Source organism: Hemitrygon akajei, chromosome 3 (genome assembly GCF_048418815.1).
Source record: "Hemitrygon akajei chromosome 3, sHemAka1.3, whole genome shotgun sequence".
Lineage (NCBI taxonomy): Eukaryota > Metazoa > Chordata > Chondrichthyes > Myliobatiformes > Dasyatidae > Hemitrygon > Hemitrygon akajei.
The window spans coordinates 153,524,515-153,536,885 of record NC_133126.1 but is presented as its reverse complement, the minus strand read 5'-3'; the positions used below and the strand labels follow the sequence as shown (position 1 = coordinate 153,536,885).

Here is a 12,371-nt window from a genome sequence, read left to right as displayed (position 1 = left end):
GATTAGATTATTGTTTTGAAGTTGCAAAACATGACAGCAACGTGTCTTGGACCAAATCAATTTCATGCTATGTAATACACTGGATATTCAATTATCCTCATAAAAATAATATCCATCAAAACCTGGATCCTCTAAATATAAAAATAAATCCATCCTACATGTTTGAATCCAATGTAACCAACACATTCAATTTACCATATCAAAACTTTCTTTCAATCATGTTTTAACCATGGGCATTTCCTCATAATGTTCAAAGTAAAATTATGATGTTTCTGCTGTTAAGAAATAATGGCAGAGTGGCCTACCATCAGGTCAGGAAAAGTTTCATTTATTCAGAAAACTTAAGACAGCTAATTGTAGCATCTTTACAGTTTAATTAAGTAAAATTATCCAAATACAAGTAATGTCACAGTTTACAAAACTTCCTTGGAGCTTTAAAGCCGTTAAACAATTTGCCTGTTAACATATATCATGCAATCAAAGTACTATCTGAAACATGATCATCCATGTTAATGTCAACACTAATCACTTTAACCTTCATCCTTCCAAAAAGTGGTCATTTTCCATGGAAAAAATCAGCAAGTGTTATTATGGTTTCTATGATTTAGGAAGTCTACAAGCATATTTTTCTTCCATAAATAGAAATTCATACAACATTAATTGATTTCCCCAGTTTTGTACAGCAATTAAGGCATCAATGCTATTTCAATAATGCAATGCCTCCCCACAGAAATATTTTTCTCCAGTAGTTATAAATAAAAATGAATTAAGAGGATTAAGTAATACTTTAGAAGAACAAAATTACAATTGTAAGAAAAGGAGAAATGAATTTATAAACAATCTAACAAATATCTAAGGGTGAAACATTGAAGTAATTTTGAACAATTAGAACATAGAGCACATACATGCAGTGCTTTTCAGGATTTCTGAATTCCCCAAAGCACATCTCAGTCAATTAAGTATTTTGAAATATGATATATATCATAGTGTAGAGAAATGTGGCATAATAAGGTCCCTTAATGAGAAAACAGGAACAAACTTAGTTATGCAGTACAGTCAGTTTTTGTTACCATTACTTGCCCAGGTAATCTGAAGACTTCCCTATTCTTCAAATTTCCCATGCAATCTCAACCGACCATATGAGCTCCACTGAATCTTTCACCTGAAATGTTCATCTCAGAAGGTGCACTCTGCAGGTCTACAGTTGGAGGCATCGCATAAAGCAATGTCAGCTCTCTTGGTTCTGAGTAAATACTGGATAGATTGGTCTTTTGGCCTAGAAAGCAGGAATCTAAAACTGCGAAATAGATATACATTCAGCTTTTGGCTTTTCTAAAAAAAATGCTAATTTCCTGGACAACAGCCTACTTGCTCTTCCAGCTGGCAGAGGTTAAGCCACCTTTGGGGTGGAATAAAAATAGCTGAACTGAGAAACAACAGGCTGATTCCAATTAATGATGGAGCATACAAGCAACAGAATGAAAGTATGACATGTTCAAAACTGAAAATAAATAAACTGCATCACTGCAATGTTGAGACAGAATAAAGTCAGCCTATACCCAATCAATTTCTGTAGGTCCCTCATATACCTTATATACCACTGGCATAGATTCTATAGGTTTGAGTGGTTTGCTGCCTTTCTACAAACAAAACTATACCTGAGCGAATCCCTGCACCATTTGCTGACCCTGTGATCACCATCTCAGAGTGTTCAAGGACACCTTCAGTCTCTTGCTGCTGCGTCAAAGGTTCCCGCCTGTTTCAAAAGGACAACAAACATACCTGCGCCCAAGAGCAGGCCATGCTACCTCAATGACCATCAGCCAGTTGCACTCACATCTACTGTGATGAAGTGCTTTGAGAGGGTAGCAATGGCCTGAATCAACTCCTGCCTAAGCAACGACATGGACCTGCTGCAATTTGCCTAGCACAATAGGCCCACAGCGGATGCAAGCTCTCTGGCTCTCCACTCAGCCTTGGATCATGTACAATAGTAATACCTAAATCAGGCTTCTTTTTATTAATTACAGCTCAGCATTCAACATAATCATATGCTCAGTTCTAGTCAACAAGCTCCAAAACCTGGGTCTCTATTCCTCCCTCTGCAACTGGATTCTCACCAGGAGACCAGTGTCTGTGCAGATCCAAAATAACATCTTTCTGACAATCAACACTGGTGCACCTCAAAGATGCATGCTTAGCCCACTGCTCTAACCTCCAGGCACAGCTTAAAACACCATTTATCAACTTGCCAATGACACAACTATTGTTGGCAGAATTTCAGATGGTGACAAGGAGGCATACAGAAATGAGATAGATCAGCTGATTGAGTGGTATCGCAGCAATAGCCTTGCACTCAACGTCAGTAGGACCAAGGAACTGCTTGTGGACTTCAGGAAGGGGAAGTCAAAGGAACACACACTAGTCCTTATCGAGGGATCAGAAGAGGAATGAGTGAGCAGTTTCAAGTTCCTGGGCATCAACATCTCTGAAGATCTGTCCTGAGTCCAACATATTGGTGAAGTGACAAAGAAGGCACGACAGCAACCATAATTCATTAGGAGTTTGAAGAGAATTGGTTTGTCACCAGAGATATTTGCAAATTTCTATAGATGTACCGTGGTGAGCATTCTACCGGGCTGCATCACCAGCTGGTACGCAGGGGGCACTGCGTAGGATCAGAAAAGGCTGCAGAAGATTGTAAACTCAGCCAGCTTCATCATCCACACTAGCCTCCCCAGACCCAGCATCCAGGACACCTTCAGAAGACTTTCCCTCAAAAAGGCAGCATCCATCAGTAAGGACCCCATCACCCAGGACTTGCCCTCTTCTCACTGCTTCCATCGAGGAACAGAAGCCTGAAGACACACAGCATCTCAGGAACTACTTCTTCCCCCTCTGACATCAGATTTTTTTTTTAGTGGACAATGAACCCATGAACACTACCTCAGTATTTTCCCCCTCTTTTTGCACTACTTAATTAATATAATATTTTTAAATATGTATTTCTTATTGTAATTTATAATTTTCAAAGTTATATAATGCAATGTACTGCTGCTGGAAAATGACAAATTTCACAACACATCTATGCCAATGATAATAAATCTCATTCTGTCCTGCAACTTCCATAACAACAATGTGATATGGATGTTTTAATGCAGCTAAGCAACAAATTAAACTTATTTTTAGCAACCAAGGAAAGACAATTATTTGTTTAGCTTTTGTAATGTTCCATAAATTTTCACCTTCATCTTTAAGCACAAGTACCCCACCCTTTTCCAGCCCCTCTGTCTTACAACAAGGCCTTCAAAATAGTGTCAGCAAAGGAACAAGAGTTCCCTCGTGGGAATAACAGGGGAAAAAATGTTTCTGGCTGTAAGATCAAAAGTATGAACTTGTTAGTCAAGTGGAAACTACTGCAATTTAGACCATAGTTGGGTAGAATTAATTGCAGGACCAAAAAAACTGTATAGGTTCAAAGCATCATCTGTGATTTCTAACAGAAAGTATTTTTTTTCTGCATTTTTCAATTCTCTCATTAATAAAATAATCTTTAACACCTCAATCCAATTCTCTAGTGCCCCATTTCTCCATTCTCTCTGTAGTGTTCCTTAAGCACATTGTTTCCACCGAGCCCAACAACTGAATCTATGCAGTAAGCTTATGGAACAATTCAGAGTGCTAAAAGGACTCTCATCAATAGCAAGCACTTCCTCCCTAATTAAAAATAATGGTCAACCATTCAGCCACACCATTCTTGGTGTTTAGTCTAATTTAGTGATGAGCACACTTACACAATGTCTTCCCTTCCCCTCAGGATTTTTTTTAATTGTTATTTGCACTAACTATATGAGGTTCAGGCTTTTCTTGCATTGTTAAAGAAACCATAACCTATTTGTTCAAGCCAGAAAGCAGGTCTATTCCTATATGTAATCTACAAGCCTACAATCTGCAAACATGTTTCCTTCAATTGTTCATGACAAGCAAAGTTGGGGCTTAATTTAATTACAGAATCTAGGCCAACAACGTTGAAGGACATTGAGCTTTATACCATTTTAAAAGTGTATCTAATGGAGCCATTCAAACTGTATTTGTAAGTGTTCCAGTATGAAATAATAAGCTTCATTTTTCAAAATACATAGCCTATGCAAAGATAATTCATCTTCAAAAATATTCTGCATCTGTCTCTTGAGTAAACATGCTTGCAAGAAACCCACGTTTTGGTAATAACTGGAAACTCCACATCACTAAGACAGCGAGTGGCAAGCAATTCATATTGGAAAAAAGTTTAATGGAGCGCAATGCTCCAGCTATTTAAAGCAGATAATGCCAAGGTACTGAAGGAAAAGCCTCAGCAGTCATCTTTGACAGTCTCTGTCAAATTATTTGTCATGCTTGGCTAGATAACAGGATCTTACAGAGCTATCGAGCATTATGGCAGTTGCATTCTGAAATCACACTAAACTGAGAAGTACTTGCTTGGATGATTGGAATTGCAGGCTGCCTATAAATAGCACAACAAAAAGCATATAATTAAATCCAAAACTGCAAAATAAACTATCATAAACAGTAAGTGAGAAACTTAACACCTTAATCTACTCTTAAATAATGAAGTAAAAACTAAGAAAGCATCAGACACAGGAGCAGAATTTAGCCATTTGGCCCATTGACTAGTTCCACCATTAGATCATGGCATTTTCCCCTCTCAAACTCATTCTCCTGCCTTTACACCATAACCTTTGGCATCCTTACTCATCAAGAACCTAACAACTGCAACTTCAAATATGCTCAATCATTTGGTCTCCACAGCCATCTCTGACAATGCCTTCCACAGATTTACCATTCTCTGGCTCAAGAAATTCCTCTTCAATCGACCTGAATCATCATTTTATGTTTTTAAGAACCTCAAAGACATTCTATGTAATGGTACATCACTGTTACTAAGTGATACAAAATCTAGCTAATCCCCTTGATCATTATAATTTACCTTTCATCATTCCAGCAGGTTTTGTTGGAAATATGCACAGCTTGTATTTTACCATTACAAATGCAAATAATCATCTTGGTTGTGGGCCTGCCTGTGGAGACATCAACTGCAATCAAAGCTTGCTACTAAAACAATGCCCTCCCTTTTCACTTGCATGTTTATGGATTCCCTCTCCTGTTTTCCTCTCTTCCCAGCCAGTGCTCTCCATCTTCATCCTGTTCATCTCCCTTAGTCCACTCCACATCTTCCCTGTATCTTATCTTCCCATCACCCCTTATTTCTTCACAAGTTCCTGATGCCCAGCTAATTGTACAGCAGTAAGAATCAGAGCCAAGCATCTAGTGTTCCGGACCTGGATGTCTGCAGGAAAAGCAGGCAGTGAGATATTTTAGAATACGTACACAACGCTGGAAGAACTCAGCAGGCCAGGCAGCATCCGTGAGAAAAGAGTAGCTTATGAAGGGTGAAGCGCAGGATGAAGGGTCTCGGCCCGAAACGTTGGCTACTCTTTTCTCACGGATGCTGCCTGGCCTGCTGAGTTCTTCCAGCGTTGTGTACGTATTCTTTGATCCACAGCATCTGCAGTTGTGTTTTTGTGCAGTGAGATATTTTGCTGGCTTCATTCCTGCGTCTCATGCAATGTTCCCGCTAAGGGAGGTGTGGGCGTGTGAGTACATACGTACACATCTTTTGCTACTAGCGCACAAAGAAACTTAAACTGCACACACAACCTTGTTGGCATGTTAAACATATTTCACGATCGTACACAACTTCCTTTTCTGGTTTCTGATGCGGATAGTGTTGACAACGTGGAGCGTGTGATGATTTCTCTGCAGAGTTTAGAACGAGCTTATTTATAACGTTTTTATTGAAGAAATCATCGATTCACTATGTTGAATTCCAAAGAAGCAAAGGATGTGAAGTGCATAAAATCTGCTGTTAAAGCGGAGCAGCTTAATGAAACAGCAGAAACCGCAACACTGAATGCACGAGGTCAGGAACGTGCAGCTGTGTTAAATATTTATGTACAATATAGAAATTGGTGTTATCTGCATGTATATTGTCACGATGCAAAAGTTGCTGGAGAATTTGCAAGTGGGAAGAAGTAGGGTGATATTTGGAAACTTGACTTTTTAAAAGCGTCATTTAGCAAGCAAATCACGTGCAAATGCTGTGGCGAGAAGATTGTTCATTACAGGCTTGCTACGTACATTTTGTGAGAGTGTAGATGAAAAGTGAAAACGATCAAACCCAAAGGAGATTAAAGTTCTTATTGCCAGTGTATTGCTAGCTATTACAATAAATACCCTTTATATACAAAATTCAGTGCACACACATTGTTACTGAGCAAAAAGTTGCATAGCACAAGATTTTTGTACACACTGCTCATTGCAAATTAGAGAGAACATTGGTCTCATGTAGGCCAGAGTGGAAGCTGCCTCTATGGGCAGCAGAGATTTGCGACTTATCCTCTTAATTTCAATGACAACATGGCACGCCTGGGGTCCATGAGAATGTGGCTAATGAGATTTTATGTGGACCTTTTGTTTTGGATAGTTTGGTAAAAAAACTGGTAACAATCAATTGATAATAGGTAATGTTGATGGTGCTCAACCTGCTAAGGTCCTTCAGCAAATCATTTGTTGCTCCACATGAAACCATAGCGGCTTTGAACAGGGACTCCATTTCAGAGCAACACACTTAAAATTTAACTTGCTTTAGCTGTTAAACATGGCTAAATTCAAGTTCACACCTTTGATTCTAAAAGTCAGGCATTCAAGGCCACCTGCAGTAAGCTGATCACAAAATTTAACCTAACACTTCACTAAAATATCGAAGGACATCTGCACTTGGATAACTGGTAGAACTGGCTTCAATTAACTGTGCTTGAATGGTGATTAGCAACTTTTAAATGTTTGATTCTCTGCAGGGAATACTTTTCTTTGAGATTACTAACTAACCCTGTATCATTATAAAAGACAAGGGCTAATCCTGAGTGTTCACTTGTTGATTTTAAACTGCACACCAAATTGTACAAAAGTACTGTCCAAAATTTAAAATACTTAATTGCTTCAGGTAATTTTCAGTGGTCAACTGTATTTATAGAGAACATTCTGCAGTCCCTCTCAGTTAATGGGGCAGAAAGCTTTAGTAAGGTTGAAGATGTACTGTACACATACAGTAACTAGTGCTGCTCCTGCTATTTTTATTGTAGTTGGTACATGTTGAAGATCATGTCCACTCTGCCTCTTGATGGACAGAATCCACATTTGATTCAGGGAAGATGAGGAGGACCCTGGAGATGACTTTCCTTGTGACAGATATCAGGAACACCCAGTGTTGTTACCAGTCGGTCTTGTCTTTTTTTTTGAAGATGGTCATGATTATAGCATTTCCATGGTAGGATCTTCCTCTTCCCAAATTATGCATCTAAGTGTGTGGATGTGGAACTGAAATTCTTCACCAACTTTAGAACTTCAGTAGGATACTTAACAATCCCAAAAGCAAGAGACTTGAATGCATATTCTTCTATCACAATTTGGGCTCTCAGACAAGAATATTGCTTCACTGTAAGACACAAGAACAAAGTGGAGAGGACCTCTGCTCCTCAAGAAGCAAACCAGAATTGGAACAACATTCCTTCATCATCCAGAACTAGCTTATCCTGCAACTACGCTGTAGAACTGTAAGGATGCCAGATCTCCTGGGCTGATCACAAGCCATGATAACAGCAAGCACCAATTAATTTGCTCTGTAATCCTCAAAGAGGCCCCAAAACATCAGTGTCAATTTTCATCTGTAAGGAGCAAACGGCATTATGCGATCCAAACTTATATTCCCATCTCAACGAAGTATTTGTTTAATCCAACACAGACCAATAACAGAATGCTAGACCTACCTTGCCACTTTGATAAAGCTTCTCACAACATTGTTAATTGCAGCAACTCAGAATCACACTGCTTCAAAATCATTTCATATCCAACTACAGGGAACCCAAGAGACTGCAGATGCTAGAATCCAGAGCAACAAACAATCTGCTCAAGGAACTCAGCAGGTCAAGTGGCAAGTTGATACTGCTCAACCTGCTGTGGTCTTTCAGATTTGCTTGTGGCTCCACATGAAACCATAGCTGCTTTGAACAGTGACTCAATTTCAGCACAACAGTATTTAAAATTTAACTTCTTCTTAGCTGTTAACCATGGCTAAGTTCAAGTTTACAGCTTTGATTCTGAAAGTCGTGGATTCAAGGCCAACTGCGATAAGCTGATCACAAAATTTAACCAAACACTTCACTAAAATACTGAAGTACTTCTGCACTGTTAAAGCCTCTATCTCCACACACGGGTATACTTGGAAGGCCACTTCAAGAAGATACAAGACAACTACAAGAAATAGTAGTTCACTAACATCAATTATTTATTATTTCAGTTATGGTCGAGATTTATTTTCAATTTAGCTGCAGAGCTGTATTGTTTGGAAGGTCAATACAGCTGCTGTAATTAACAACCAACACGTTATACAATTGTCAACAGGATTTGTATCAAAATTCTCAATTTACTTCTGATCCTATCTAATGACAATATTGAATAGTTATGTGTTACATCATTTATGTTAAAGCATATTCTCAATACTTCCCACTAAAATTTGTCTAAATTAATTTACACAAGATGTGCTGGTGTTACAAATCACAGCCTTAATATAAAAATGGAGATAAATCTTCATTAAATTAAAATATAATTAGGCTCGGAGAAGAAAAAAAAATCAACTAATTCTGTACAACACATCTCACAATGGTTTGGAAAGAACGGGGCTTCAACATAATTGCATTGTGGTTAATCTCATTAATTATGTTTAATAACTGCAGTTAATGATGATGCATATCTGCATACTTTAGATGCACAATTATATAAACTACAGAATGAGAAATAAATATTCAGCCTTTTGCATCAACTGACCACTATTAAAAGGTACAATATGTTTGCCACAAGTGCACATACAATTAAAGTTCATTATTTTCTGTTTGAACTCACAGGCATTGTAACATTACAGTATGTTATTGACATAATGTTATCGGTACATTTCCCCTTCTTAACTTTGGAATTTATTCCTGTCTTCCCTGTAATCAATTCCCATGACATAAACTTGAAATGTTGCTAAGATTCTGGTGCAAGACATGTGAATGGTATTGTCTGTCCAACGGAGCCAACAGAATTCACTTTTATGGCCTTTTTTGAATATTGGCCTGTGAAAGGACACTGACATTGATTAACTTTTACTTCCAATGGATTTGAGTGAAGAAGGAAGTTGCTAATGTGCAGAAGTGCATTTTAGTGGTAGACAGAGAAATATATGTTGTTAGATTTGATGATTACCTCAGCACCTTCAGCTCAGGTTTGTGTCTCTACACAGTACGTCCTTCCAAAAATCCATATTACCAGCAACGTTTTGCTGTACTATTTAATCGCACCTTGTTCTGTTCATTGTTATTCTTTGGCTAATTCCAACAATGCTTTAACCATGCTCCTGATTAAGTGGCTCATTTTCTAGTGTCACAAGTAAAAACAACTGCATGTTTGTAGGTAGATAATGTTTTACTAAAAGCAAATCTAAACCAATTCAAAGTAAAACTTTAGCCTAGGAAACAGTAAGATTTTATGAATACAACTAAAGAAAAGCAAATTCAGAAGTCTCAGTTTTTATTTTAACCACAGTACTATATTGGCATCAATGGCTTATTTATTCTGGAAGGTTTAGGGTCAATTTCAATAAGTACACTTCATGTCAGAGAAATGTATACAATATACATCCTGAAATTCTTTTTCTTCATGACCATCCACAAAACAGAGGAGTGTCCCAAAGGATGAAGGACAATTAAACGAATGAATTTACAAGAATGGTATTTTCAAGTCCATATAAGTACAACGGGATGAATTACATTCATTTCAAGCAAAAGCTGGAGAATTTGCCCAACTTTCCATAAAACTGCATGGTTCTCACATCTGGAGTACTGTATACATAAACTTACTGTGTGCAATCCAAAAAGTACTACAATTACAGGTGCAAATTAATAATTCTCCAAATCTGTGTAATTTTTTTTACTGAGAATTTAACCTATTCTTCAGTTCATTATATTGAATGTTCACTCGTATAATTAACAGATCAGTGAGCTTTCAAACTAATCAGAGATATATTGCCAAAAAAGTGAAGACTATCTAAGCAAACATAGAAGCTATGTTTTTGGTCGGCTAAGGGGGGTAAAGAAAACAACATAAGCAATTAATTCCAATGTATTCATAAATTCTTAGTAAATATTTGGAAGTTAATCCATTTAAAAAATTCTATCTATGCAGTAACTTCTTTCAGATTTTAGCATTGTCAGACCATGTGCACAAAACATCCTCTATTTTGTATTCCTATTTAATTGTTAGCATCAGCCCAAAGAATTCTATTATTTTTAATAAAAGCAAGTCTTACAGAGCTTACCTCTAATGTATCGGAAAAGACTCCACCCATCCTAAACTATTGACTGCGGAAGACGGCAGAACCTGAAATATAGAGCAACAGGGGCAATTTGTGGCAAGCTGACACACTACAAGCTTTAAGGACTGATATCAAATGTGACATTTTTCATTTATTTGTAAATGCCTCTTTTATAATGCACTGACAAGAAGCGACAGTTGCCTCTTGCAGGATAACCCAGGTGATGACAAAGTGGACGAGTCCTGACAGTTTCTTTAATGAGACTTTGTATTACGGCTACTATCTAATACTTTCTACCAACAAAGATCAAGGTCTTCACTCTCAATCATATAATCTGATAATTTAGCACAGATTAACCCTATAAAAAGCCAAATTAACCCATTGAGAACTTGCCTTACTCTGTTATTTCAATGCACTGTTTTTCAGAGAATCTAAATCCTAACACTGTTTGATCATTAAATGCAAAAATGATTAACAAACCATTTTAAAATCCATTCAAGCATTAAAGAAAATAAAAGATCCTCCAAGCCTCGAAATAAATACTTTAATTAAAAATTAGGGTTACACTGGAAGCAAATGCCTGGATTTTCAGGTCAACATTTAAGGTTTTTGCACAGCCATTGACCTTGGGGGGGGGGGGGGGGGGGGGCAGGGGGAGATCAAATTGGCTTTGAGGCATAAATTTTTCCACTTTTGATATTATGTGCAGTAAAATGGCTTTACAGAGTCCAGCCATGACATAAGTAAGCCAATCAATCTGAGCAGTCAATCAAATGGAAGAATTTTCACATCCAAATGAGGTATTAAAAATGTTCTTTTTCCCATTTTACATGCAGTAGAAAAGCAGAAAGTGGAGAATAAAAATCCATTTATCTTGAAGACAACGGAATTCTCAAACCGTTTTTCTAAAGGAATGTTATTCCATAGATAGAAACAAATACTTCAAATTAATAAACAATAACATTTTAGAATGCCATTAGAAACCTACCAAGGTTTAACATTTCAGTACATTGTACAAACAGCATTCCACGGAAACAGATAAAGTTCAAATAAATCCCTGATTTTCTGCTGATTGTATTTGCTGAAGATCACATTGGCTTATCCAATGGAGGATGAAGAATCCAGTTATCAATGAGAGTAGAACTTGAATTTCCATGTTTAATTGCACATTGACATATGCTTGAGTTGCTGTCAGCTTCACAGAGTAACAATGGAGAGCATACAAGCTTGGCCAACAACACAACCCAGAAAACAACACATTTTCTTTAATACTCTGAAGCAATTAACACAACTTGTTTTCAGTTACAGGAGTGGAAGAGATCCTCTGTTCTTGAGCCTGGCTATGGATCAAAAGCTTACCCCTCTTATAAAGGACATATCCATGTATGATATTCAAGATTGTTTAATGTCATTTCCAGAACACAAATGTCAACAACAATATAATTGTTACTCCGCATCTGTTGCAGTGCAAAAAAAAACTAAGATAAAGGAAACAATAACAAAAAAACACAATAAATATAAATACACAAGATACATATATATTGATTGTATGTCCATAAAGTGATTCTCAGCACAGAAGTGCCTGTACACAAGGTACAAATAAAGCACTCATCAAAAGAATTATGAATTGCTGAAAAATCATTTGAAGTCCCTCTTGTACATCTCCCAAGAATCACACTTTAAGTCATGTGGAAGTGCACTGTTTTCTTGGCCAAAGAACACACGTAGCAAAGGAAAACCCCAATTCACAGACATGAATTTGGTACTATATTGACCCTACTACTTAGATAATTATATATATATTTTAATCTTGCTAGTAATGATAAGGTCAATTTTTAATAGATTGGTCACCTTCTCCTGTGAAGTGTTATCACATGGAGAAGTAAGCATCAATGAAAAGAAA

General features: G+C 37.3%; 1 protein-coding gene across 4 annotated transcripts in view; it reads right to left on the bottom strand.

Annotated features, from left to right (window-relative positions):
• Positions 1-12,371, bottom strand: part of LOC140725527 (inactive N-acetylated-alpha-linked acidic dipeptidase-like protein 2) — a 965,400-nt gene that overhangs the window by 924,263 nt on the left and 28,766 nt on the right. For 3 of the 4 annotated variants that reach the window (XM_073041096.1, XM_073041095.1, XM_073041097.1), the window contains exon 2: positions 10,472-10,533. The exons of the other annotated variant lie outside the window; for it this stretch is intronic. The gene's annotated coding sequence lies outside the window, so the exon portion shown is untranslated. The remainder of the gene's footprint in view (positions 1-10,471; positions 10,534-12,371) is intronic. 4 annotated transcript variants of the gene reach the window in all.